The 5898-nt window shown below is 35.5% G+C and overlaps 1 protein-coding gene across 1 annotated transcript in view; it reads left to right on the plus strand.

Annotated features, from left to right (window-relative positions):
- Positions 1-5898, plus strand: part of POGLUT1 (protein O-glucosyltransferase 1) — a 17965-nt gene that overhangs the window by 2225 nt on the left and 9842 nt on the right. The window lies entirely within an intron of this gene.

Genomic DNA, 5898 nt, shown 5'->3' on the forward strand with positions numbered 1-5898 from the left:
CACCAACAGTGTAAGAGGGTGCCCATCTCTCCACACCCTCGCCAGCATCTATAGTCTCTTGATTTGTTCATTTTAGCCACTCTGACTGGTGTGAGGTGGTATCTCAGTGTGGTTTTGGTTTGTGTTTCCCTGATGATGAGTGAGTCGCTTTTCTCTTCTTGAGGCTTGGGCACAATCATTGGTTGTACTGCCAACGGTTCTGCCCTCCTATCTTTCCCCAGATGTGGAAGCTGCAGGGCACAGGCTGATGAGACCCAGCAGGATTGAGCTGGCCTGAAGGAGGAGAAGGATTTGTTTTTCTCATGGGTCAAGTATAGTTCTAGATACTGATTATTTAAAGAAAAGTGGCAGAAAATCTGGGCTGCAGATTACACAGGCTACACTAGCCAGGAATTCAGGTGTGATGGTTGCGGTAACAGATAAGTGGGCTGAGGGCTGAGTGCTGGGGGCTAGCAGGGAGGGTCGTGGACTAAGCCTGGAAGTTGGGCTTAGGTAGTGTTATATGTTTATACAACAAATAAGAAACCTTCATTTTTGGAGTCTTTTTTTTTTAATCTCAAATCTTTGTAAAATTACAAAGTACAAACTTCAGAAGCCATGGTATTCCCAGCCTAAGATCTTCTTTCTAAACAATCTCTATTCTGTCATTACAAGGAAAATAAATGAGCAGTATTGCAAATAATGTGCATCCATGTGGACATAAGGAATTATTCTTAATAACAGCTTTATTACAAATTACTACATTTTCATGGTCAAAAATATGTAAAAACAACAACAAAAAAGAAAATAAAGATCACTTAAAATCCCACTACTTTGAAGTAATCACAATTCCATCTTTGTTAGCAAGTATCAGGGGTAAATAAGGTGGTAATGGGGAAATTATTGAGGTCTTTTAAACAGACATTTATTTCATTACTTGGGAAAATAATAGCAACTTTATAAATTATGAGTATAGAGACATTTTTAATTTCTACAAATGTGAAAGAAAATACGAATTTAGACATTATTAGACTTTGAAAGCTTAACTAATGTTTAATAGTTATTGGAACAATTTCCAGATGAAATAAAATACCCTCAAAGTTTCTGAAAGGCACATACCTCTCATTCCAGGCCTCAGAACATTTTGGTAAGACTCATGAGCTCTTAAAAATGTTCTTGAGGGAGCATAGGACCTTTCATTGACAATAAAATAGTCTATATCTCTAATGCATGGAAAGTTCCCTATCTGAACTACATACACAACTAAGAAAACAGAATTGGGCAAAAAAGAAACAAAATGAAATATTCAGAACCAGTGTCCTTAATGAAATGGATACAGTCGAATAATATTTTTGATTACCATCTAACGAAAAACAGTATCTTACTAGGTCTACATAATTTTGATTCACCCAGTTGGAGAGGCCTGTATCACATTTAAAAATTTTTCTTCTGAACAAAGTAAAATATAAACTCAGCATTTCAAGGATGACCTAAGGGATTTTGCTGAGGAACCAGAGCACCATCTAATTAAATGACTGGAGACATGGCATTTCAAAGAGAGAATAAGATATCTTAAAAATAATAGTTTCAGTGACGTATGGCTGATATAAACTGCACATATTTAAAGTATACAACTTGATAAGTTTAATTGTGTTCATTATCTTTTTTAAAAATGAGTTTTAATTGAAGTATAGTTGACATACAATATATTAGTTTCAAGTATACAACATAGTGATTCAACATGTATATTCATTGTAAAATGCTTACCATGATACCTGTAGTTACCATCTGTCACCATACGAAGTTATTATATATCATTGACTATATTCTCTATGCTGTACTTTTCATCTCCCTTACTTTTTTTTATTGAAGTATAGTTGATACACAATGTTACATTAGTAACCGGTGAACAACATAGTGATTCTGGACAACTCTACATGCTCTGCTTGCTCACCACAGTGTAGTTATTGCCTGTAACCATTCAACACTATCACGGTACCATTGACTGTATTTCCTATTCTGTCCCTTTTATCCTCATGACTTACTTACTCCATATTTGGAAGCCTGTATCTCTTAAACGCCTTCATCCATTTTGCCTGTCCCCTCACAGCCTTCTACTTGGGCAACCATCAGTTTGTTCTCTGTATTTATGGGTCTGTTTCTGCTTTTCATTTGTTTATTCATTTGTTTTGTTTTTTTAGATTCCACATATAAGTGAAATCATAAGGTTTTATTTATTTATTAAGATTTTTAAAAATATGGTATTTGTCTTTCTCTGACTTATTTCACTTAGCATAATAACCTCTATTTGTGTTCTTTATCTGTTGCCATCCGTGTTGTTGCAAATGGCAAGATCTCATTCTCTTTTATGGCTGAGTAATGTTTCATTATATAAATATATATGTATATATACCTTCATTCTGTTATATATTCATTCTGTTATGTAAATATATTTCCATTATATACACATATAGTCATTCATTCCATTACACATATATACATTCATTCCAATATGTATATGTATATGTATACACACATTCATGCCATTATGTATATATTCATTCCATTATATATATGTGTACATATATATTACATTTTATCAAGTCATCAATGGACACTTAAGTTGCTTCCATATGTAGTACTGTAAGTGATGTGCAGTAAACACCAGGGTGTATATATCTTTTCAAATTAGTATTTTTGTTTTCCTTGGATAATTACCCAAGAGTGAAATTACCAAATTGTAAGGTATTTTCTTTTCTAATTTTTTGAGAACTCTACAGAGCATTTTCCACAGTAGCTATACCAGTTTGCATTCCCACCAACAATGCATGGGGTTCTCTTCTCTTCACATTCCTCCTTGCCAACATTTGTATCTTTTTTTAATACTTAAAAAATTTTTTTATGTTTGCTTATTTTTGAGAGACAAAGAGAGACAGAGCACAAGTGTGGAAGGGGCAGAGAGAGGGAGACACAGGATCCAAAGCAGGCTCCAGGCTTTGAGCTTTCAGCATAGAGCCCAATTTGGGACAGGGCTTGAACCCATGAACTGCAAGATCATGACCTGAGCTGAAGTTGGACACTTAACCGACTGAGCCACCCATGCACCCCCATTATTTCTTATCTTTTTAATAATAGCCATCTGACTAGTGTGAGGTGATGATATCTCACTGTGGTTCTGATTTTTGCATTTCCCTGATGATTAGTATTGTTGAACATCTTCTCATGTGTCTATTGGCCATCTGTACATCTTCTTTGGAAAATGTCTATTTATGTCCTCTGCCCATTGTTTCATTGGATTATTCGGGTTTTTTTGGTGTTGAGTTGAATGAGCTCTTTATATATTTTTTTGATATATACCCTTTACTGGGTAGATCATTTGCAGTATCTTCTTCTATTCAGTATGTAGCTTTTTGTTTTGTTGATGGTGTCCTTCACTGTGAAAAAACTTTTTAGTTTGATGTAGTCCCAATTGCTTATTTTGCCTGAGGAGACAGATCTAAAAAAATATTGCTGGGGTGCCTGGGTGGCTCAGTTGGTTAAGCGTCTGACTTCGGCTCAGGTAATGATCTCAGGGTTTGTGGGTTTGAGTCACGCATCAGGCTCTGTGCTGACCGCTAGCTCAGAGCCTGTAGCCTGTCTTCAGATCCTGTGATTCCTTCTCTCTCTGACTCTCCCTGCTCACACTGTCTCTCTCTCTCTCTCTCTCTCAAAAAAAAAATTTTTTTTTTAAATTGCTAAACCCAATGTCCAAGAGTTTATTGCCTATGTTTTCTTTCAAGAGTTTCCTGGTGGGGTGCCTGGGTGGCTCAGTTGGTTAAGCATCCAGCCTTGGCTCAGGTCATGATCTCACAGTTGTGGGTTCGAGACCCACGTTGGGCTCTGTGCTGAAGCTAGCTCAGAGCCTTGAGCCTGCTTTGGATTCTGTATCTCCCTCTCTCTCTGACCTTCCCCTGCTCATGCTGTCTCTCTCTCTCAAAAATAAATAAAAAACATTAAAAATTTTTTAAAAAGAGTTTCCTGGTGCCAGGCCTTCCACTTAGGTCTTTAATCCATTTTGAGGTGTTTTTTGTATATGGTGTGAGAAGGTGGTTCAGTTTTATTTTGTGTGTAGCTTTCCAGTTTTCCCAACACCATTTATTGAAGAGGTTATTTTTTTCTCCAGTGTATATTCTTGCCTCCTCTATTAAAGATTAAGTGACCATACATGTGTGGGTTTATTTCTTGGCTTTCTATTCTGTTCTAGTGATCTATGTGCCTATTTTTGTGCGAGTACCATACAGTTTTGCTTATTATTGCTTTGTATAGTTTGAAACGTGGGATTGTGATACCTACAACTTTGTTCTTCTTTCTTAAGATTGCTTTGGCTATTCAAGGTCTTTTGTGGTTCCATACAAATGTTAGGATTATCTGTGCTAGTTCTGTGAAAAATGCTATTGGTATTTTGATAGGGGCATTGAATCTGTAGATTTGGGTAGCATGGATATTTTATCAACAATTTTTCCTATCCACAAGCATGGGATTTCTTTCCCATTGATTTGTGTCACCTTAAATTTCTTCCGTCAATGTCTTACAGTTTTCAGAGTACAAGTCTTCTACCTCATTAGTTAAATTTATTACCAGGTATTTTATTCCTGTTTTTGGTATTTTCTTCTTTTTAATGCAATTATCATTCGACAAGTTTTGCTGTGTGTATGCAAGATGACGAATGTATCTGTTACTCCCAAAAGTTTCCTTCTTTGCAGTCTTTCTCTCCTACGCTTCCCTGCCGAGCTGTCCTTGTACCCCTCTTCTCTGACATCCACTGATCTGTTTCTGGCGTTAAAGGTCATTTCCTAGAGTTTTGTACAAATGGAATCATAAATGGCATTATACAGTAGGTGAGAGAGTGCTATTTTAAAAGCTGAACAAGAAAACAAAATGTTTTACCTAAATGTACAGCAATATTATATTTTTTAACTTTTAATTAGTTTTATTTGTTTATTATCAAAGGACTGTACCTTGCACACAGTAAAATATTTAGATAACCTGAAAATATGTATAATGAAGAGGAAGTTTCTCTTCTACACCTCTTGTCCCTGAGTTCTCCTCTCATGAGACAACCATGATTACAAGTTTCTTGTAAATCCTTCCAGAAATAGTTTATGCAGATAGTTGTCTAGATACATCAACAAAATAAACATGCTGTGTTTTCTGTTTTGTAACTTTTCTTTTTCATATAACAGTAGAGTTTTAAATTGTTCCTTAAGAGTACATAAAGTACACCTCACTATTATGGCTGCATACTAATTCAATTTGTGGGTTTCTTTATTGAGCCCTCTATCAAAGGACATTTAAATTATTCTCCACCACTCCCCTTTGAATTTCAACATAGGTAAACAATGCTGTAGTGAACTTAAATCTTTGAGTACTTATGTAATTATATCGCAGGCTAAATTTCCTAGAAGTAGGATTAGTAGGCCAATTAATATTTTTTAAAAATCTTGATAAACAGAAGCAAAGTGTCCTCCAAAGGAGTTGTGATCATTTTCTTTTTTTACATTTTTTTTCTTTTTTGTTTTTTAAGTAATCTCTATACCCAACATGGGGCTTGAACCCATGACCCAGTGAGCCAGCCAGCCACGCCAAAGTTGTGCCTGTTTTCACTTCTGCCACCCTTGTATCACATGATCAGAATACACCTCACACTCTCATCAATACTGTGTATTATTGGACTCTGATCTTTCTCAGTCTGATTGGTGAAGACTAGCATCTAGCTTCACCAGCACTTTTTTTGGGTCATAGTAATACTTTCTAATTTTTTTAATCAAAATATATTTGACATATAATATTGTATAAATTTAAGGTACACAACATGTTAATCTGCTACATTTATAAATATAATGTGATTGCTGTTGTAGCACTAATTAGTTCCTCTGTCAC

The sequence above is a fragment of the Suricata suricatta genome, chromosome 5, assembly GCF_006229205.1.
Source record: "Suricata suricatta isolate VVHF042 chromosome 5, meerkat_22Aug2017_6uvM2_HiC, whole genome shotgun sequence".
NCBI lineage: Eukaryota > Metazoa > Chordata > Mammalia > Carnivora > Herpestidae > Suricata > Suricata suricatta.